Source organism: Martes martes, assembly GCF_963455335.1.
Source record: "Martes martes genome assembly, chromosome: 12".
Taxonomy (NCBI): Eukaryota; Metazoa; Chordata; class Mammalia; order Carnivora; family Mustelidae; genus Martes; species Martes martes.
In genome coordinates this window covers 61,098,475-61,122,113 of record NC_137900.1, presented here as the reverse complement: position 1 = coordinate 61,122,113, position 23,639 = coordinate 61,098,475, and the positions used below count along the sequence as shown (strand labels likewise).

Here is a 23,639-nt window from a genome sequence, read left to right as displayed (position 1 = left end):
TTATGGCTATATAATTACACAATATACATGTATATAATTAAATAATTTCTAGAATTGGTAATTATATATAAAACCTTGAATACCCAAAGAACAAAAAAAAAGGTAAGACTTGTATAGAAAATGTAGAGCAGTACTGAAAAAAAAAGTTGATGCAGATAAATAGAAGGGTGCATCTTGCTCATAGATTGACGATCAATATGTAAAGATTCATCTCTAAGATCCAGCCCAACCCAGTCAAAACCTCAGCTGTTATTCCCGTGTATTAGAATGGTAGGTCACCAAGTAGGTATCCCAATGACCAGACATATTTGTTTTTTGTTTTTAATTAATTTATTTGACAGACAGAAATCACAAGTAGGCAGAGAAGCAGGCAGAGAGAGAGGAAGGGAAGCAGGCTTCCTGCTGAGCAGAGAGACCGATTTGGGACTCGATCCCAGGACCCCGAGATCATGACCTGAGCCGAAGGCAGAGGCTTTATTTTTTTTTTTTTAAATTTTTTTTTTTAAGATTTTATTTATTTATTTGACAGAGATCACAAGTAGGCAGAGAGGCAGGCAGAGAGAGAGAGGAGAAAGCAGGCTCTCCATGGAGCAGAGAGCCCGATGTGGGGCTCGATCCCAGGACCCTGGGATCATGACCTGAGCCGAAGGCAGAGGCTTTAACTCACTGAGCCACCCAGGCGCCCGACCAGACATTTGAAGGAATTTTGATATTTTCCTGCTTTGAAAGCAGTGTTTGGTGTATTTTTATTTTAGAAGTAAGGGGACTTAAATTACTTGGGTACCTCAGGAGGAAGTTTTTAGTAGTCATTCAGTTTTTCTGTTGTGAAAATTGATTTTAAAGAGCAGTTTTGGAGTCAGAAGTCTCAAAAAGCTCTTGCTACAATCAGTTACTTTGCTTGTAAGTATTGTGCTGTCCCTAACCATATGTAGCTATTTAACCCACAGAGGCACCCAGGCGCCCCCATATGTAGCTATTTAAATTAATCCTGGTCAATTCATTAGATGCCCTAGCCTCATTTTGAGTGCTCAGTAGCCACATGTGGCCTCCTTTTAGATGGTACAGATACTGACCATTTCTATCACAGAAAGTTTTATCGGACACCACTCCAACAAGGCTTTGCACTTCTTTGAAGAGCGACCAAATAAAATTTAGGTGGACTGGAGTTGAGAAAGTATTCTGTTATAATTTACCACCTGCCACATTGGGTGGTCAAAGTGGCCCAGCTTAAACCCTGTTTCACTGCTTGGATGTTTATTAGCAAGATGCTAGCTCATCAGGTCATCAGATAGAAGAACATCAATTGAGAAGAAATGGCAGTACAGATTTCAAACTGTCCTACCTTGACTTGTGGGATTATTGTTTGCATCTAGGGAGTTATCTTGGATTAAGCCCTAAAAGCCCAGGTAGCTAAGATCTTAATCATTTGAGAAGTTTTCTCATGGAGTTTGCCTCACAAAGGATTGGCTGAGGCCCAAGGGGATTCACATTAGGCTTAAGGATGGAAACCCTGAAGGACTAATAGATTCTTGATGCTGAGACTCAGCACTTGATGAATCTGGCTCTTTTGATTGAAGGGCTCTCAGATGGTAATTTCCCTTCCCTTTCTCATTTTTTTTCTTCCTTTCCTCCTTTCATCACATAGCTTATATCCAAGTGTACAAGAAAAGTGGTTTCATAGTGGTCTGCATTATATAAGAAAACTTGTGCAGCTGAGGTTCTTCTGGAAGCTAGGTGAATCTGCAGCAGTAGATGGGGAATTACAAGGGACTCAAGTTAGGAACCAGTTGTGTTGGATGCATCTAGAAGTATGGTTGGGATTTATGACTGTGTCATGGTAAAAGAAAAACCTTTACAATTTGGTTGTAATCATCTACAAATTGGCTGCTTTGGAAGACGGGGTGCTTTGGGAGGAAGGGTCTACTAGATAAAAGGACTGCGTAATGGGAGTGTAGGGTTGGGGGAGGGGATATGTTTATCGGTACCTGTTACAACAATCCAGCTTGTGATTTATTGCTGGAACCTTGATTCAGAGTTGCTAAACACCTGCTGTTGTGTTTCAGGCTGTGGGTTTGGACCTTGGGCTTCCAGAGCCAAAACAAGAGCGCCAGTGCTCAGTCTTAATTGATACGGGAGACAAATGTACACAAATAATTAACATATAGTTATTCATGCGTATTTAGATCTTTGAACATCAGTTTAGTCTGATTCCTTAATTTTCTACTGCAGGCAGCTGAGGCCCAGAGCAGGAAGGAGACTTGTTTAAGTAGTGCCAGAACTAGAACCTGGGTGTTTTGCCAATTGGACTACCCTAAAATATCACCATCCTTGATGGCATCAACCAGTTTCCTAATCTGCATAAAGCCTACTTCTTATGTAATGCCCCCTTGATGGTCCACCTTTCCTCAGATACCACTTAGTTGTCTTTTCCTTGGATTTATTGTGCTTTTATGGTATGTCTGTCTTCCCTTTTAGATCCCAAATGTGATTGGGACAGGCAGCATGCCGCTGTGGTCTTTGTACCCATCTCATTTCCAATCCTTAGCACGGTCTGAGTAACTGTCAGGTTTAATTAAGCCTTAGAGTTGGACACGTTGGATTCTGACCTCCTTGCTTCTTTGTGAGACACCTTCGACTAATCACTTTCTTCTACATCAATAAAAATTCCACTTCTGGGTCCACATGAATACATATTACATTTTGAACTGAGTGAGGTCAGTTACTGTTAGACTGCCTAGTTTTGGAGGAGGGAGGCACGGCCCGGAAGCCATACTTAAGGGAGAGAAGATGTGTACGAACTGGGATACACTGCCGGTCCCAGGATCCGGTTGAGCAGCTCGTGGCCTTGCTGGGCGCCTGGGTTGAGAGGCGGGCCGGGGCGGGGCTGCGCTGGGACGCTGTGCGACCTGCTCTGTTGCCGGAACTAGTCCCAGTCGCGCGCCCGGACGCGCGCGGCGCCGCCCCGCCCCCTCCCCCGTGGGGTGGAAACAAAGGGGGCTAAGGCGCGCGGAGCCGAGCCTGAGGGAAAGGGGCGGAGCTTCTGGTGGTCTCGCGCTTTGTGCTCGCTAGGTTTGTTCCTTTTGGGAGACGAGGTGGGGAGGCTGGCAGCGACCTCGAACCGAGAAGTGGGAGTGCCGCGTGCTCGCGCATCTTGCGGCCTGGCGGCGAGGGGCGTCGCCTGCGCGCGCAGCGGAGGGTAGTGCGCCGGCGCGGCACGCCGTGTTCGCGAGCACCGAGGTGGGGTGCGGCGGGGCGGGACGGTGCCGCGGCCCCGGCAGTTAGGGCCCGGGGGCGGAGAGGATGCAGCCCCCGAGGCGTTAGCGAACTCTGTCAGCTCTGAGTGTGCAGCTGTTTCCTGGCGCGGCCCGTGTGATGGTGCCGGGAGGAAGGAAGCGCCGTGACAGCGCCTCGGTCGGAGCCCGGGTTCCGGGGGTGAGGAGGCCCGGGGACGGCGGAGCTGGCGAGCTGGCCGCTGGCTGGGCGAGCGGTCACAATAGGAGGCGGCGGCCCGGCAAGGAGCCGCGGGAGCAGCCCCGCAGGGCGGAGCCTCTCCTCGCAGGTACTGGCCGCTGCGGTCGTTGGTTCCCGCGTGAGGGCGGGACGGACCGAGCCGCAGGCCGTTGGGAGCCTGCGGGGGCCGCTCCCGGCAACAAGGAGGAGGTGTGGTTGCCCTGTGCTTGGCGGGGCGCGGCCCGGCAGCCCGGCGCTCTTTGTTCCCGTGGCGGCGGCGTGGAGGTGTGGGTGAAGCCAGCGGGATCGCCGGCCCGCCGTTGCCTGGCAGATGGTCTCTCGCGCGCGCTCTCTCCTGTTCTGCCGAGGCGCAGGTGAAATGATGTCACCCAGGAGAACGCGGAACCCGTTCGGAAGGGTCCTTTCGCGTCCTTCTGTTCTGCGGGTTTCTGGACAGGCTGCGTTTTGTTATCAGGGGATGGAAGTTCGTCTTTTCAGGGCTGAAGAATGAGAGAGGTTGGTTTTGAGCCAGGAATTTTTCAAATTATTGAGAGCTAAAGAAAATAAAGTTTTTGTTTCCGTGTCTAGGACCTGTAAGAGACATAGTTTCTTCTTTGTGCTACAGAAGTTGGGTATGCTAATTATTCCACCATAAATAGCAATGAATACTTAACATATGTCATTGCTGGCATCATGTGATTGCCTTCTTTTACGTGGCGCACTTAACTTTGAAAATTTAAGTGTATGCAACTCATACTCAGTGGGGTTATTACTTTAGAATTGCAGACCTTTTGGGGATCGTGTTTGACCTTGATAACAGGTGCTATTGTTAATACATTTATTTCAATTCCTTTCAATAGCAAGCAGCCCTGGTAACTAGGCTCAAAATAAAAATACATTAGCACAGTTTTTGTGAAATCAAAACTATAAAAGTCTAAGGACAGTTGGGATCAAAGTAAAATTTTTCCTGTCTTCAGACAACATACTGGAAAGGAAGAACTAGGACTTCTATAGAAATAACAATAATACAAGACCAAATATAGGTGTTAGATTAGTTACAGTGCAGTTGGGACATAGTTGCAGTCAAAAGATGAAATTACTAACTGGACTTTTATTTTTTTTAAAGCAATTTCTTTTTTGTATATGAATTAAGCTTTTTTTTTTTTTTTAAAGATTTTATTTATTTGTCAGAGAGGGAGAGAGAGAGCACAGGCAGAGTGGCAGGCAGAGGCAGAGGGAGAAGCAGGCTCCCTGCTGAGCAAGGAGCCGGGTGCGGGACTCGATCCCAGGATGCTGGGATCATGACCTGAGCTGAAGGCAGCCGCGTAACCAACTGAGCCACCCAGGCGTCCCACTAACTGGATTTTTAAATGAGAATTGTATCTCTTCACATACTCCTTTCTCCATTTCTTGCTAGCTTGTAAACTTACTGGAGTAATGTTTCTTTTACTAAATCTTAAATCTACTCACTACAGGAGTTCATTTTTAAGTTCAGTTCTATAATTTTCTGTGAGACTTAACTCTAAGAGATTTGATAGACTTTAAATCAATAGTTAAATAAATTTTGCCACAAACTGGCCTTGTGGGCCACAGGGCTTCATCTGCAAAATATGAAAGTTGGATGTAAATGATATCTGTGGTCCTTCCACCTGTGATATCTTCTCTGATACCGGAAGGTAGTTTGTCTTTGTATTTGTTGAGGTTTATGTACCCATCCTGTTTTTATAGCTGAACTAAGTTTGCAAGTATTAATCTGAGTAAATGTTGAGAACCTGACTTTTGAGGAAGGGTAGACATAAGATGGCATAGTTAGACGTATAGTTAGACGTAACTGAATCTGTTAGCATCATAATGTGGAGTGTAGATCTCTTGTCTCTCTGCCAACAGCTTTGGATGAACTTTTAATTAGATTGCCATACTTAATCTGTGCTCACTTTTACTTTTTTTCAAGGTTGTGGGTGGGAAGTATGGGTGAGAAATCCTTGAATAAAAATCTCAGATGGTTTGTATGGAAAGATTTTTGGTCAAGATTATCTTTGTCTTCTAGTCTGTTCCATCTATTTCTCTCTCTGCTGTCCTGGTTTTGTTTAGGCCACCTTCGTTTTGTAATTCACTTTGCTAGTGTTGGTGTAGTGTCTGGGTTTATTTACTAGTTTTAGGTTATTTTCCTATTAACCACCTACATCAGGCATGTGTTTTCACTTTTCTGCTTTGGTTAACTCATAGCTTTATTTTTCTCTGGAGAGAGTATACAGATTGTAAACACATTTAAGTGTAGTTTTGGTCTAGTTCATTCATTCAGCAAATGTTAAATTCTTGAAGTGACTGCCTTTGTGGAGGAGATGAAGCAAATGCTTTAATTCTGTATAGTAAATTATAAAGTGAGAAATTTGAGCAAATAAAGGAGGAGGGACCATTTGTAGTCTAATTTTTACCCCCAGCTCTTATTATTTCATTTCATGTTCCTTTTTAAAGGACTTCAGCACCTTTCCTTCTCTGCTCTCTATTAGAGGGCACTATTCCTCATTTGGTTCTTGTTGAATTGTCCCTTAGAAGACTGATCCTCTTTGAGGGCAAGAATAATTTCTTTTTTCCCCATGTATTCATAGCATCTAGTACATAGTAGACATGCAAAATATTTGAATTAATTATGAATTTTATTTAATAAGAATTGTAAAGAGCTTGGTCACATTTTATCTTTTCAAACACATGTATATTTATGTATATACATCTTTCATACTGATTTGCCCTGGTTATAGTCTAGATACTTTCCAAATCTGTGTAATTTTTAGAGCTAAATCTTGAAGAGGTAATTTTAATTACGGTAATAGATAATGGTAATCCTAATTGTGCTAAGAAGTTAACCAGCCTAAATAAAATTATTTTAGATGTACTACCTTTCTGGAAGAATAATCCGTGTGCAGGCAAATCTAGATATGGAAGGGAAAGAAAAAAAACTTATATTAAAATAATTTGTACCTCTTATTTTTTCAAGCCTTTATGTCCACCTTCTCAGTTGATGTTGTGGTTGGAGACCTCCTTAGTTGCATACACACCCCTGCCCCCTTCTGATTAATTTATGGGACTGTGGGATTAGGGAAAGGATGGTGGAACCTTTCAACTATTTTTCACCAAACTTCGTTCACTAGTGCTCCCAGAAAGACATGAAAGGCAAACCTTGTTTGCCTTAACTCAGAAATGGAAATAAGAGTTTGTTTTAAAAAGTGATTGTCCCAATGCTGAACAGCAGTGATCCTCCTTCAGTAGATAGTACCAGCTCTTATATGGTTTAAGGCTGCATGGTGATCCATCAAGCATGTTACCATTATTTTACTTAGCAAATATTTATTTGTTAAACATTTAGGTTATTTCTAGTTCCCATTTTATTTTATTTTTAAAGATTTTATTTATGTGACACAGAGAGGGACAGCAAGAAAGGGAACACAAGCAGGGGGAGAGGGAGAAGCCGGCTTCCTGCTGAGCAAGGATCCTGATGTGGGGCTCGATCCCATGACTCCCGAGATCATGACCTGAGCCGAAGGCAGCTGCTTAATGGCAGCTTTTTAAATAGTTCCCTTTTTAAATTGTTGGTACTGTGATGAACATGTTTGTGCATGGAGCTTTTCCCTTATTTTGGGGGTATTCACATATTGGCATATAACCTGAGGATTTATCAGATGAAAGATTACTGATTCAGACTGTTCAAATAATTAATAAAATCTACTTGATTACTTTCCAGGAGATTAACATTGCCATCGTGGAAGCAATGAGAATATGTGGATTTTTAGATAATTTGGATTTGACCTTTTCATTTTTTAGGAAAACGTGAAGACTTGGAGGAGTCAACACTAAGCATCTGACCCTTCATCTTTTATTTTGTTTGTTTTGTTTTTTTCCCCTCTTCTAATAGGCTGTGACTTGAGTGCTTTTGACCAGTTGGTATGCTGCTAGTAACACTGAACAACTTTTTTTTCCCTCCCCCCAAGTAATGTGTTTGTTTCGGAGAAGACTCTTTGGCCTTACAGCAGTTTATTTTGAAGAAATGCTGTCCTAGAGGTCATGAACCTACATATTCTCTACCTCACCTTTATGAGAAAAACGTAAACGAATGAAGAAGGAAGCTGCCATCAGAAGTGATTTTGGAGGAAGCGAGTTCTGGGACAATATCTGGACCTAAGTCCTATGTTATTTTTAGCACCATGACTGATAATAATTAGACTCTTCAAGACAGAGGTTAAATTGTTGGTTATATTATGACTTACCACACAGGGAAAGGCCACATTACACAAAAGATGGCCTAAAATTGTATCATATTAGTGCTTAAAAGGCTTAACTTTTCTGTAACTTTAGTTTTATAAAACAGGTGCTTTTCTCAGTTACGCTGGGTGAATTAATCATACAGTTATATGTAAATAGATATTAAAAATGAAGTATGGGGAGTTGCAGATTAATCAGCTTTCAGGGATGTTTTCTTGGCAGGACTTTTTAAACATAGGTTGCATTCTGAACAGAGACTGAAGTTAACTGTTATTTTCGTAATGTTCAGCAGTTGTCAGGTTAGAGAAGAATACAGTTGTATCAGTTTCCAGATATGGTATATTTTAAGTAATTTTAAATGAGAAGATTGAGGAAGGTAGAGAGTTAGATCAGAAATAATTTATAAGGAAATACTTTTTGAGTACATAAAATAGCTTTAAATAGACTTTGTGGAATAGTTTTTTATAATCCAGTTAGATTACAAAAAAGAATGTTCCTTTTTTGTAATTTTTTTAAAAATATAATCTCTGCACCCAACATGGGACTTGAACTCAAAACCCCGAGATCAAGAGTCACACATTCTTCTAACTGAGCCAGCCAAGTGCCCTAGGAATGTTAACTTTTAAAATTCTTAAAGGTGTTTTAGTGGCTTGAGCACGAATTTTAGAGCCAGATAGGCTTAGCTTCAAATTATGGCTCTGGTATGCATGAGATATGTGGCTTTTTTTTTTTTCCTTTTTAAAGATTTTATTTATTTGACAGAGATCACAAGTAGGCAGATAGGCAGGCAGAGAGAGAGGGGGAAGCAGGCTCCCTGCTGAACAGAGAGCTCGATGTGGGGCTCGATCCCAGGACCCTGAGATCATGACCTGAGCCAAAGGCAGAGACTTAACCCACTGAGCCAGGCACCCGAGATACGTGGCTTTAAGCAAGTCTGTTAACCCTGACTTGCAGTGTGTAACGATGAAAGAGCCAGTTCAGTTCCTAGCATGAAGTTAACTATTACCAGATTTTAAAAACAGCTATATTGCTTAGATAAAAATGTCTTAATTTCTATCTTGATGATATAAGCTCTTAATCAAATTAATACAGCTAAAATTCTGGAGAAGAAACTTTCTTCAGGTGTGGTACAGCAGTTTCCATTCTGTTTGATAAATACAGGTCATGCTAGCTTTCTCTTGTGTATAACAAATTACCACACATTTAGTACCTTAAAACATGAATCTGTTATGTCACAGTTTACATGGGGTTAAGCTGCAGGGCCCTATGTTAGGGATTTTACCTGTCTGGTGCTGCGATGTCGTGAGAGGTTTGATGTCCTCTTCCAAGCTCACTGGTTGTTGGTTCAATGTGGTGTAATTTTAAGACTGTAGTCCCCCATTTTCTAGCTAGCTGTCAGCTGGTGACTCTTTGAGCTCCTAGAGAGTGTCCTCATGTCTCTGCCACATGGCCCTATTCGTATGCCTTCTGACACCATAGTGGTGACCTGCAGGGCCGACAGAAGAATCTCTTCAGAAAGGGTCAGTAAGTCTTTTAAGAGTTTTCTCTAAGTCAGGCTTACCCTGATTAACTTAAAAATCAACTGACTTGGGATTTTAATTACACTTAAATCCCTTTACTTCTGTGAATGGGTTCATATAATCGGTTATATAATTTGACCTAACCATGAAAATGAAGTCCACTCCCTTTATAGTCCTGCCTACACACCATGGAGGGAGGGATTATACAGGAGATGTGTACCAGAGGTGGGAATCTTGGAAACCTTCTTAGAATTCTGCCTTACATGGACACACAAAATTACTATTTTTTATTTTACCCAGTGGGTGCACCTGGTTTCAAGCCCATCTGTCATTTTGTCCTGGTTCTTTATTAACTACAGCATTCGAATATAGCTTTTTCCATTGTATTTTTTGTCCTCCCTTTTTATAGTCAAATGGAGCTTTTGACCGAAAGAAATTGTTGTAGGTAGGAGAGGAATATGCTTGAAAATACTAATTTATGAGCACAAGGGCTAGGGTTTGCCAGAGTTTTGTTTTTGTTTTCTTTCATATGTATGATTGAAATCTTAAGTTTTCAAAGGAACAAAGAATTAAGGAGAGGAAACCTGACTCCCTGATCTCTGCTTGCCAAGCTAGCCACTACACTAGCAGTTACAGAGTGTGCTGCTCAGGCAGACTGCTTCAGGTATGATCGTTGAAGACGGGTGAGCTTTCTAAAACACTTTCAAAGGTACCTTGCAAATTATAAGCTTAAGATTACAAAAAGAATATGAAACTTACATAAAGGAACAGAATGTTTTAAGAGAAGAGAATTGCTTTAAAGTGGTAAAAGAACTCCTTAGATTGAGTGAGGAGTCAGGAATGTGAAATACACTTCTTCCTGTGAAATCTTTCTGCGTGTCTTCAGATAAACTCAAATTTTTTTGTTCTAATTTTTGCCTGTATCCGGGCATTTAAAACATCATCCTATTTGGCTGCTTTGCGCCCCCCCCTCCCCGCCCCTTAAGTAGAATAAACTCCTTGAGGGCAGGATCCATATTTTGTCTTCTTTCCTAACAACTCTTGACTTGGAGGAGGCAATCGGTAAATATTCCTTGATTCTGCACTTCATACTTCATCGTGGTAAAGAATATTAGCACTTTCATACTTGTGGTGCAGAGATAAGCTTTAGCTCATGTTGAAGATACTTTATGTAGCAGTAGTAATGAATTCTAAAGTTAATGGCTCTCAAATGATTTGTTTTTACTCCTAGGAAGGTGTTTGAAAATAATAGTCTTACCTATTAATGAATATAGCTTAATATATTAACCAGCAGGCCTGGTTATCTATTTACCAGGCCCATGGCAAACCAGAAACAATTTATAAAGGGGCTAAGGAAGGTTATTATAGAAGTATTATTAATATAATTAGCATGCCACTTCATGATCTGTCTCTGCCTTCCTCTCTGGTTACTTTTGTGCTGGATAGCCAAACTGAACACTTTGCAGTTTCTTGACTACACTACTGTCTTTTGCCAGTTACCTCTCTGTAGCATCCAGTGCCTAGCATTATCATAGAAAGGTGATACTCTGTATATTATACAGTGATTTGCTTTTGTTTGTTTTTCATAGCATACACTTCTTGAAGGTGGGAAACCATGCCTATCTTCTTCATTCAGTGCTTGTTGTGGAATAGACATTTATATGTAAGGGAATGAATGAGACAATGAAACTGAAAACCAGACACATGGTTTAAAGCACATGGTCTTCAATGTAGGGGTAAGCAAGTTCACAAACCTTAACTCCCAAGGGTAGTTCAGTCCACAGCACAGTGGTACAAGTGATGCTCCTGATGTCCATGATTAAAAATGCTGCAGATTTAAGTTTATATTACATATAAGTTTAAGGGGATTGACCTATAGTCAAGCATATAAAACATGCAGTCACTTGCTTTGGGTCTTATGATCTTATCCTTTATTCTTAAGGTCACTAGGTTTGTGTTGAATAGAGCTGAGATGTCCACAAACTCTTCTTTTTTATACCTATGGTCCTTTTGGAAGATTTGCTACAAATGTTCTGAAATCTCTTGTCTTCTTTGCAAGATCATACAGAAGGTTAATTAAAAAACAATGAAAAATTATTAATCTTAGTGAAGATGGACAGTAACTTAATACATGATTTTACCTCAGGTTTTCTTAACATGAAATCTCATCTATCCTTCAGAACTTTAGAATTAATACCAACAGAAAAGATATTAATAGATATTATTATGGGAAACATAGGAAGGACCTTGCATTTTTGAGCAGTGCTGTTTTGTCTTTTAAAAAAGTTTCTGTAAGAGAGATCTGTTGCCAGAGGCAACCTTTGCCATCCTTATATTTGTTTTCATGTTTAAGATTAATTTTTCTTTCCAGTCTCTGCTAACACAAATACCTAGAAAATCCAGACTGTCCTTCATAGACATGATTCTCCACATTGGTGCAGCTAGCCATGAACTATCCTTTTCTTCTCCCTCTTTTTCCCAGATATCTCCCGGGGCCAATTCAGCACCTCTACCTGGCCATCCTAACAAGGTGATTTGTGAAAGGGTGAGACTTCAGAGCCTGTTCCCTCTCCTCCCAAGTGATCAGAATACTACCGTTCAAGAGGATGCTCACTTCAAAGCTTTCTTCCAGGTTCTTATATATTTACCCTTTCCATACGTAGGGCTGAAAGTCACAGATACATTTTAGGTTGTCTCTAGGAAGGCTTAAAACAGATTTCTCAATATCTTCTTTTCTGTTGTATATGGGAATAAGTATTCTTCTTAGAGGACTTCTTCAACATAACTTTTCAGCCAGCTTTTCTGAAGAATGTTTGTCTTCTCTTGAGCTGCTGTTTATTATTTGACCACTTAATATTCTTGTTTTTTGATCTTTTGGTCTTAATCACTTGTCTTAATAGCCCAAGTTCCATAGGAAAGTAGAAGATATTACAGATACATGAAGTTGTGTGGGAATGGAAAAATGGAAGCATGCAAGGTATTTTTTAAAGCCATCACTGCTTACTTAGTGCCCAGAGCTTGATAGTGATGTATATTTCAAAAAGAGAACATGGTAACTTGTCTTCTATCACTTTTGATACCTGTAGGTAAAATGTGATTAAAATTTTTGTTATTATATGTAAAATGAAAATAAATTAAGGCAGGGACTATCATTAGTTTATTCACAAGATTGCTAGGATGTGCTCACATAAATTACTGGCAACTCAATTTCCAGTCCATTGTTCCTAGAGAAGCATGTTTTAGTAATAGAAGTCAGTATTAGTATTACCAAAAGGAAAGTAGTTAAACAGTTACTTCTGGATATTAGGCTTGTGGACCAAGGCATAGATTTGTATATGTGTATACAAATCTGAAGTAGTGAGAATCCCTAACCAAAACTTGGACTTTTTGATAGAACCGGCTCATTTTCTGTTTGTGTGGGAGTGGTAGGTTGGGGCTTAGGACTAGTTCTGAAAGAAATGCTTGTTTGTGATACGTTAAATTGGAGATGTGAAATTTCTGAGAATAGCTTTGTAGGTAATCCATGACTCTTCAACGTGATATTCCTTTTTGGAATTTGTGCCAGGTTCTCCCCTTTGCATGTATTGTCTCCTTTGTTTTTAATCCTCCTAATAATAACCCAGTCATGGATGGTTTTCTAGATGAAGAAATAGGCTCAGAAAAGCTCTCTGAGATGCCCAGTTACAGAGCTAGTTAGTGGCAGAGACTCAAATTCACCTTTTGCTATTTCTTGTCTACTATAACATACCACCTTTAGATAACAGATATTTCTGTAAATAGTACAGTATATGTTAAGAGACGTAGTTATCTGTATTGAATTAAATGGAATATTGACTACCATTTTTGATACAGGATTGGTCTGTAATAGCTTGATATTTAGTAGTAATCCAGTGGAGCTAAGGAAGATAATTGACTTACTGCTTTCACTGCTGCCACCAGTAAATAGTTATTTGATGTTTTCTTTGTTTTCCGTACTTCTTTGAGTCTGAGACATTAACTCAATATTAACTTTAAACTCAAGGAGTTGTTGGCATATGAAATAGATTTAAACATATGTTTTGAAAACAAAAAGAGCCAGTTCCATTTGAGTGTTGCAGAAGGGTGAAAGGTATTATTGTCAAATTTTTATTTATAGCCCTAGTTAAACTTAAATCTTACTTTTATCTAACTTTAAAACAAGGCCCTCAGTGTACTTGGCTCCCAGGGAAGACTGGAGATTTTTCTCTGCCCACTTCCTCACCTACCACACTGTTGCACATGAAGCAAAGTAAATCCTCACATCCCCTTTGAGATACTGTCACGTACCTTCAACTAATTCTGATAGTACAATCGGGTATGATTTCTTGTTATACTTGTCTCATTCTTAGAAAACTTAGTTGCCACATGAAAGGGAGAAATGTATACATTTCTTATCCTGGGAGTTATTCTTTTTATGTATTAGGTTTTCATTTCTTGGCTCTCCCCCAAGTTCCTTCCCTCCCAGCCTTTTCTGCTTTTCCTTCCCCTTGGAATACTTCATTTTAAACAGATTCATCTACCTCTTGCATTTTTTTTTTCCTTAAAGCATACTCTTTATTCCCTTACTTTAGCTGAAACCAGTCTCTCCTCAGAGGTATTACTTTCCCTGCAGTCTTGTGTAGGAGTGAAAAAAAAAACTGATCCCCTCCCCCCAAGCATGGGAATTAAGTATGTATCCAGTAAGTGGGATGGTCATAGAGGAGAAGGAAGGTGGTCGATACTCTCCTGGATCCCTGTTTCCAACCACCAGTCATCTTTGAACAAAAATCTCATCTGTTTTTGAGCTATATTTGTTATAGCTCAAATATAGTTATATTTATTCTTGTTTATTAAAGATCTTTGTACTTTGCTTGTTTTATATTACTCTTGGTCAAAATCTTTCAAAATTTGCATGCTTTTTAAAGATTTTATTTATTTATTTGACAGGCAGAGATCACAAGTAGGCAGAGAGGCAGGCAGAGAGAGAGGAGGAAGCATGCTCCCCGCGGAGCAGAGAGCCCAACACGGGGCTCGATCCCAGGACCCTGAGATCATGACCTGAGCCGAAGGCAGAGGCTTTAACCCACTGAGCCACCCAGGAGCCCCGCATGCTTTTTTAATTTTTAAAATTATAAAATATTTCATATATGAAAGTTACAAAGTATAAAGCAGACACATGTATAATTTATAGATTTATTTATTTATTTATTTGACAGAGAGAGAGAGAGAGAGAGAGAGAGAGATTGATTGATTTCAAGTAGGCAGAGAGAGAGAGGAGGAAGCAGGCTCCCTACCAAGCAGAGAGCCCGATGCAGGACTCTATCCCAGGACCCTGAGATCGTAACCTGAGCCGAAGGCAGAGGCTTAACCTACTGAGCCACCCAGGCACCCAACAGACACATGTATAATTTAAAAAACACCATCTATCCTAAGTCAACCATTACCAATACTTTAGAAGTATTCTAATGACCTTCCGTATTACATCTTCCTGCTGTCCCATACCTGTGCCTTGGGTAAAACTGAATTTTGGGGGCTCCTGCGTGGCTCAGTGGGTTAAGCCTCTGCCTTTGGCTCAGGTCATGATCTCAGGGTCCTGAGATCAAGTCCTGCATCAGGCTCTCTGCTTGGCAGAGAGCCTGCTTGCCCCTCTCTCTCTGCCTGCCTCTCTGCCTACTTGTGATCTCTCTCTCTCTCAAATAAATAAATGAAATCTTAAAAAAAAACACACACACACACAAACAGACTCTGAATTTTGTGTTTAATACCCCTCGCTTCTCTAAGTGGTTTCACTACATACAGTATCCCTCAATACTATACCATTTAGTTTCTGAACTTAATATAAATAGTATCATACATTGTATTTTTGTCATTTTGAGATTCAGCATTGTTGATGCATGCTGCCCTGTAGTTGTCTCATTTTCCTTTCAGTATTTGAATATGGATATGCTGACGTTAATGTTACTCAAAATTTGCATGCTCTTTTTGATGGACATTTCTAGTAGTTCACAGTTTTTTACTATTATTACAAGCATTGTTGCCATGAATATTCTTGTATGTGTTTCTTGGTATCAGTTGATTTTTTTTTTTTTTTAAGATTTCATTTATTTGAGAGCGAAGGAACATCAATGAGAGGGGGGCAGGGGCAGAAGACGGGGAGGGAGAAGCAGACTCTCCACTGAACAAGGAGCCCAGTGAGGGGCTTGATCCCAGACCCTGGGATCATGCCGGAGCCAAGGCAGATGCTCAACTGACTGAGCCACCCAGGTGCCCCTCAGTTGATATTTTAATTTCTGTAAAAGTGATGGCTTTGTGTATTTATTATTCTGGATTTTCTCACAGAAGAGGTATAGATATAAGCACATTTGCATCTCTATTAAAATAAGTCTCTGTTTAACATTAGAATCAAAATACCCCCTATAATTGTTCTAGAAATTTAAAGTATAATTAACATTTAGTAAAATTCACCCTTGTAGAGTACAAGTTTGTGACTTTTGACAAATGCATGCAGATGTGGAATTACTGCCACAATCAAGATATTAGAACAGATTCGTCTCCCAGAAAAATTCCCTCTTGTCTCTGCTATCTACCCCTTATAGTTTTGAAATTAGCAGTTTCTGTGCTATCAACCAGTTCATTGATTGTGATCGAAGATAGGGTGCTTTCATAAAACAGTTATATTGTGGAGAATTTCGATTTCATGTCAAGCACAACTTTTGATTTCGGGGTATATGTGTGTGTGTCCTAATGATAGCTGTGTGATACTTCATTTTGTAAATTTATGAAAGTTAAGTAAGTGATTGAAATTTTCATAATTTATGCACAGAAATAGACAGGTTTCTGAAAGAGAAGACTGTTGTAAAAAAAATTTCCTCTTTTCCAGCAAAGTTAGAGACTTAATAAAAATTTCAGCCAAAATAGCAGAATTTTATGATTTTAGAAACCATACAGAGTTATCCTAAATTCATAAGAAAGATTTTCAAAGAAAAGACGGTGGAAAAACTTTTTTGAAAATTGTTGTAAGAGACAATATGCCATAATAGATACTAAATCGTATTATAAAGAAATAGCTCCATGTCAGTGGGCTGTTTGGTTTTAAACATGGTGGATGTTTTTCAGTCCCCGTCTTATGGGACCTCTCAGTTGAGTCCTTGAAACTCCATTCTGCTGGCTTTTCTCATGACACTCCACTTTCCTCTCCTTAGCTGCTCAGCATAAAGTATTAAGAGTTGAATATTGGGCTTCCCTTTCTCTGTATAAATTATTTGGGGAAATTCTGTCCATGCCTGTAACTTCATTAACCTACCATCTACCTGTACACCAAAAACTAAAATTTCTGGTCTCTGAGCTTCAGCTGTCTGCAGAACAGCTCCATCTCAGAGGTATCTCAGGGTATCTCAGAGGGATTTCTTGATTTCAGGTTGTTCTTAATATCTTCTCCGTTTTCATGTTTATGCTTCAGGTTTTTTATTTTAACCATTGATATGTGTTTACAGCTTAAAATTATTATAGTTACAGATTCATGATGCATAAAATCTAGTGCTTTGGTGGAATTAATATACCATTTAGAAACAAATTACAACAGCAAGGTAAATAAGTTTGTGTGAACCAGTAGTATTTTGTGTAATTAAAAATTAAGAAAGGGATGCCTGGGTGGTTCAGTCAGTTAAGTGTCCCAACTCTTGATCTCAGCTCAGGTCTTGATCTCAGGGTTGTGAGTTCAGGCCCCGCGCTGGGCTCCACGCTGGGCATGGAGTCTCCTTAATTAATAGGATATTCATATGTCATTCAAACTTTAGCCATGTAGGCCTCCCTAAACTCCCTTAGAGACGCCTAGAAGATGGACTGCCAGTTATGGCCAATGATAGTAATATCATATTTTCACACAATGTTAGATTCTGTTCATGATGAGACTGCAGTGCTATACCACTAGAGTACCTTTCAAAGCACTCAGTGCACATAAAAAACTATTTTTTGGCCTTCATGAAAATACAAAAACTGGGGGGCGCCTGGGTGGCTTAGAAGGTTAAGCCTTTGCCTTCAGCTTGGGTCATGGTCTCAGGGTCCTGGGATTGAGCCCCGCATCAGGCTCTCTCTGCTTAGCGGAGACCCTGCTTACCCCTTCTCTCTCTGCCTGCCTCTCTGCCTACTTGTGATTTCTCTCTTTGTGTCAAATAAATAAATAAAATCTTTAAAAAAAAAAAAAAGAAAAGAAAAAATACACAAACTGGGATCATATAAAAAAGCAAACTTGTGGTTTTTTTTAAATGCGTGCTTTTGAAAACACAATATTCGAAGGCCCCCCCCCCTTTTTAAAGATTTTATTTATTTGTTTGACAGAGATTACAAGTAGACAGGCAGGCAGAGAGAGGGGAAGGGAAGCAGCCTCCCTGCTGAGCAGGGAGCTCAGGACTCTGGGATCATGACCTGAGCGGAAGGCAGAAGCTTTAACCCACTGAGCCACCCAGGCGCGCCCTTTCCCCCCATCTGTGTTTAAGATAACATCCCAAGAAAATGTGCTTTTAGTCTGGTCATGAGTTTAGATTTTATTTTGTAATCTTTTGAGCTAAGGAATATCAGAGCTGTGCGTTAGAAAATTGAAGTCCAGTGTGAAATGTGAAACAGGACTATGCATTGTGTCATTCAAGGGCAGTATAATCATTCAGCTGCCTTCGGTTAGTCTTAACTAATAGAAACACATCAGTGTAGATGTAGTTTAAACAAAGACTTCAGATTGTGGAGAACTAAATGAGAGAATGTGTAGAGATCATTTTATAAGTCATATTGTGTGATTCAAATATGAAACTGTTAATTTCCTGCTTTCCTCCTGCTTATATCCTTCCTTTGCAAAACAAACAAGAAAACCAAGTTTGTCCTGATGGTTGTTCTTTATTACCAACTTGCTTTATATGGAGTGTTTTAGTTTTCTAGGTACTTTAACATCTATTGTGTAAAATGAGTGGAATTCAGTGTTTTCTCTCTCTGGGTCATTTAAATTTAACATTTGTTTCTTAATTGTGAAATGAGAAATTTCATTGTTTGCCTGAGATAGTTAAGGCAAGTGGAGAAGGTCTGGGTGTTTATTATTTAAAAATTTTTTTTTCTTTTGAGAGAAAAAATGAGTTGGTGGGAGGGGATAGAGGGAGAGAATCTTAAGCAGGCTCCTTGCCCAGTGTAGAGCCCAATGTGGGACTTGATCTCAAGACTCTGAGATCATGACCTAAGCTGAAATCAAGAGTCAGACATTGGGGGTTCCTGGGCAACTCAGTTGGTTAAAGCATCCAGCTTAGCTTAAGATTCTTTCTTTTCCCTCTGCCCACTTCCTTCTTTCTCTCCCTCTCTTAAGGGAGGGGAAAAAAAAAAAAAAAGAACTGGACACTTAACTGACTGAGCCACCAGGCATCCTGAAAAAGCAAATTTCTCTTATGGAGAGTTTATCCTTAGGGACTTTTCCTAAGAGAGTCCCATATTTTGTCTTGGTGGTTCTCAAAGCATAGTCCCAAGCCAGGTGTAGCAAGCATCACCCAAGATCCATTTAGAAATGAAGATTTGTGGGCCCAAGAACCTGGTGGTTCTGATGCATGCAGAAGGGTAAAAACCACTGGCCAGGTTAAAGGGAGTATTGCTCCAGATTCTCCTGTGCATTTACCTCTGTCAGGAGTCCTTATGGTTGCATAATTCTGAACCAGTTTCTATATTCTTTTTTTGAAAAAATACTTATTTGACAGAGAAGAGAGATCACAAGTAGGCAGAGAGGCAGGCAGAGAGGTGGGGGGAAGCAGGCTCTCCGCTGAGCAGGGAGCCCAATGTGGGACTCCTTCCCAATTCCCCGAGATCACGACCCGAGCCGAAGGCAGAGGCCCAACTCACTGAGCCGCTGCTTAGAAGTTCATAGGCAATATGGGTAATGAAAAAATTAAACACTAAACTTGGTGTGAAGAGGTAACCTGTGGTTTGAATTCTAGGGGAGAAATCTCTTCTCCAGCTCCTAGTCCAGACAGAGTAGATACGTTTTCTTATTCTCCATACCAGTGAGCTTTTTCTAGTCTTCCCTTTTTATTTATTTATTTTTAATTTTAAGTAGACTCCATGCTTATCATGGAGCTCAAACTCACAACCTTGAGATCAAGAGTCCCATGCTCTACCAACTGAGTCAGCCATGGGCCTATCTAGTCTTCCCTTTTATTGCAAATACAGTACTTTGGAAATTTTGGCTCTGTGCAAGGCTCTGAGTGAGTGATAAAGCCTTATCTTCTGTGTCCTGCCCCAAGATTAAGAAAACAAAACAAAAACAATCCTGGCTTTCAGTTTTCCTCTTTGTTTTTGGTCCTTGGTGATTTTTCCTTTTTTCTGAGTTCATCATTGCATTTAAAACCTATTTTGAGAGGCGCCTGGGTGGCTCAGTAGGTTAAAGCCGCTGCCTTCGGCTCAGGTCATGATCCCAGGGTCCTGGGATCAAGCCCCGCATCCGGCTCTCTCCTCTGCAGGGAGCCTGCTTCCCCCTCTCTCTCTGCCTGCCTCTCTGCCTGCCTGTGATCTCTGTCAAATAAATAAATAAAACCTTTAAAAAAAAAATAAAACCTATTTTGGGGGGTGCCTGGGTTGCTCAGTCGTTAAGTACCTGCCTTTGGCTCAGGTCATGATCCCAGCGTCCTGGGATCGAGCCCTGCATTGGGCTTCCTGCTTGGCGGGAAGTCTGCTTTCCCTCTGCTAGTCTCCCTGCTTGTGTTCTCTCGCTGTGTCTCTCTCTCTCAAATACATAAATAAAATCTTTAAAACCTATTTTTGTTGTATTTAAGCCGTTATTTCTGGATGTTATTCTGTTATGATTTTCATTTTTGGTCCATGATTTTGTTAAAACAGAAGTCTTTATTAAAGTTTAGAATACTTACTCCCCCCCCCCCCCCGCCATAACTACAATGGTGATCTTGCATGCCTTGTCTAGGTTGATTATAAAATTGAAAATCAGTAAACATTCTTCATAGTGTTAGGAGTATCTCTATAGTCATTGTAGAACCTAGTAGCGTGTTGGCCTGTGGAGGAGACGTAATTACATCTTCTACATGTTCTACTCAAAGAATGCATTAGGTGACAGAATGATACAGATTTGTTCTTATCTTTGTTTTTTCTAGACTCTGATTACCTTTTATACTTCCTGCAACAGAAAAGCCATGTGCTTAAGTTTTGGGGTGGGGTACCTGAATTAAGCTGCTGCTTCCTGTTCAGGTCATGTTCCTGGAGTCCCAGGAGGAAGGCCCCCCCGCCCCCCCAATAAGTCTCCCTGCTTGGTGAGGTGTGTGCTGCTCCCTCTGCCCCTCACCCTGTTCTCGTGCTCTCTCTCAAATAAATAAATACAACATATTTTTTCATTTCTTAAAGACTTTATTTATTTATTTAATTGACAAAGAGAGACAGACAGACGGCAAGAGTGGGAACACAAGCAGTGGAGGTGGATGAGGGAGAAGCAGGTTTTCTGCCAAGCAGGCAGCCCAATGCAGGGCTCCATCCCAGGACCCTGGGATCATGACCTGAGTCAAAGGCAGACGCTTAATGACTGAGCCACCCATGTGTCCATCAAAAAATAATGAAGAAGACAAGAACTTCCAAGAGCATTTTTCTTGAATTTCTCTGGCTTGTTCTAATTGGAATGATTACTTTTCAGACCTCTACTGCCATTATCCTGAGATTTCTTTTCATTGCACTTCTGGGTTACTTCTACCATTTATTGGACCTTGTATGTGTGTGTCCTCTCAAGTAAAAGAATACACATGTGTGCACATAGTAAAAGTCAAGTAAAAAATTTTTTAAAGCATATGAGAAATATCTTTGAATCTTTAAATATTGGCATAGTCTTTGTTTTTGCCGGCTCACTAGATTAATAGGTTGCAGTATAAAATTCTAGGTTCATCATTATTTTCCCTCAGCATTTTAATTTAATTTTTATTTTTTATTTAAAAAATATATATGCTTAAGATTTTATTTATTTATCAGAGAGAGCAAACACAGGCAGGGGGAATGGCAGGCAGAGGGAGAAGCAGGCTCCTTGTGGAACTTGATCCCAAGACCCTGGGATCACGACCTGAGCCAAAGGCAGATGCTTAACCAACTGAGCCACCCCAGGCATCCCTTCCCTTAAGCATTTTTAGCATCTTTTTTTTTTTCTGAGTGAAGTCCTATACTAATGTAATTCTTGTTTCTGTGTAGGTTATTCCCTCTTTTCTGGAAACAGGATATTTTTGGAATTCCTTAGAGTACTAAAATTGAGGAGGAATGTGATGAAATCATGTTGTATATAGTAAACTTACTACTATTTCCCTGTCTTTTTTTTTCACCCTGTCTTTAAATACCTATTTTGGTTTTCTGTTACTTTGAGTAAAAAAGGAAGACTTACTACCCTAGTACTAATGAATAGCTCATTTCCCATTCTTTGTCTCTCCTTGCTCCCTAATGTGAACCTATTACAGCACAAAAAGACGAGATGGGAAACTTTCCTAGTCACCTTTGCTTATCTCTTTAAAAACAATGCATTTGTTGTAAAATAAGAAGAGGGTTAATTAACATCACTGAAAATATGTAAAGATTGATAGCCTAAGTGCTTCTTCAGGTTATTTTTGTGGGTCTGTACCATTCCCCTCCTTTTGGGGCAGTTAATTTTTAAAATTCAGAGTTCCTTATCTTAGCTTGCTTTAAGCTTGCAGTAGAGGATATATATATATGAAGGCTAATGATCAGATTGGTTGCTAGCATTTAGTAGTTTAAAGGTAGAGGATATATATATATGAAGTAGCTAGCATTTAGTAGTTTAAAAAGACAGATTTGTTTTACCAACTGGAAATCACTTATTTCTAGTGCTTGTGTGTATGTATGAGTTTGCCAGGTCTTGACCAGTCGGCTTTTTTAAATCAAAATACCTATGTTTCATTGCTTATTTTTTAAGTTTTAGGATTATTAGAGCATAACTGATTTTTTTTCCCTAAAATCAAAGGACAAAAAGCATTTAAAAAATTTTTTTTAATTTTTATTTTTTTTAAAGATTTTACTTATCTATTTGACACACAGAGAGCAATCACAAGTAGGCAGAGAGGCAGGCAGAGAGAGAGGGGGAAGCAGGCTCCCTGCTGAGCAGAGAGCCCAATGAGGAACTCCATCCCAGGACCCTGGGATCATGACCTGAGCCAAAGGCAGAGGCTTAACCCACTGAGCCACCCAGGTGCCCCCAAGCAAGCATATTTAAAAAAAAAATTTTTTTTAATTAACTTATTTGATAGAGAGATACAGAGCATAAGTAGGCACAGCAGCAGAGGGAGAGAGAAGCAGGCTTTCCGCTGAGCAGGGATCCTGATGTGGGGCTCGATTGCAGGATCCTAGGATCATGACCTGAGCCACAGGCAGCCACTTAACTGACTGAGCCACCCAGACACCCCTAAAAACAAGCATTTTTTTTTTTTAAGATTTTACTTATTTATTTGACAGAGATCACAAGTAGGCAGAGAGGCAGGCAGAGAGAGAGGAAGGGAAGCAGGCTCCCTGCCGAGCAGAGAGCCCGATGTGGGGCTCGATCCCAGGACCCTGAGATCATGACCTGAGCTGAAGGCAGAGGCTTAACCCACTGAGCCACCCAGGCGCCCCAAAACAAGCATATTTTTAATAGCACCATTAAATCTATGGAGAAAATAAGGTATATCTTTGTGGTTCTGAAAACGATTTTTTTTTGTTTTAATTAAAATGACAAATTTGAAATATCTTAAATACAAAGGGCAGATAACATTTTTGGAACACCTCTGCTAAATAACTTGGAAAGATCAGAAGTAACCATTTAGCAGTTTGCTTTATTCCTATCAGTTTAATCAGTTCTGTTTTATATGCTTATCTCTTAAAAATTTAATAATGTAGTATTATAGCCCTATATACTCTTTTGCTAATGTTTTGATTTTTTTGTGCTGGCAACAGGTGCCCATTATTTTGCAACTAAAAGTGCTCTAATGCCCAAGTAATTAGAACTTGAAGGAGTAGATTTGAGATAAGAGAGGTTCTCTTAGGAAACATATAGCCCTCACCAGACATTTGGTTAATTTGTAGTTTTGGCAGTTTTTATGAGACTGGATTGGAAAATTGACTTGTGTGGGGAATCCTAGAGAGTTGTAATTCAACTAAGATCCATACCAATTTTATAGCTAATAAACAATGTTGTGACCCTCGAAAACTCAACATGAAACAAGTACAGGTCTTGAATTATCCACCACTCCCATGTTTACCTGGAACTCCATGTCTTCCCCAAATGTTGTAATGTTCTAGTTAAGAACTGATGATTTAAAGGGACGACTGGTTGGCTCAGTGGGTTAAGCTTCCAACTCAGTTTCAGTTTAGGTCATGCCTTGTAGTCACAAGATCGAGCCCCATGTCGCGCTCTGGCTCAGT

At 40.1% G+C, this 23,639-nt stretch overlaps 1 protein-coding gene across 4 annotated transcripts in view; it reads left to right on the top strand.

Annotated features, from left to right (window-relative positions):
• The first annotated feature begins 2,999 nt into the window (after positions 1 to 2,999).
• RNF38 (ring finger protein 38) overlaps positions 3,000 to 23,639 on the top strand; it is a 52,651-nt gene continuing 32,011 nt past the window's right edge. The window contains exons 1-2 of one of the 4 annotated variants that reach the window (XM_080819789.1): positions 3,199 to 3,559; positions 11,710 to 11,859. The gene's annotated coding sequence lies outside the window, so the exon portion shown is untranslated. Of the gene's footprint in view, positions 3,070 to 3,182; positions 3,560 to 11,679; positions 11,860 to 23,639 lie in introns of those variants that run through there. The other 3 variants (XM_080819790.1, XM_080819788.1, XM_080819791.1) reach the window with 3 other exon arrangements.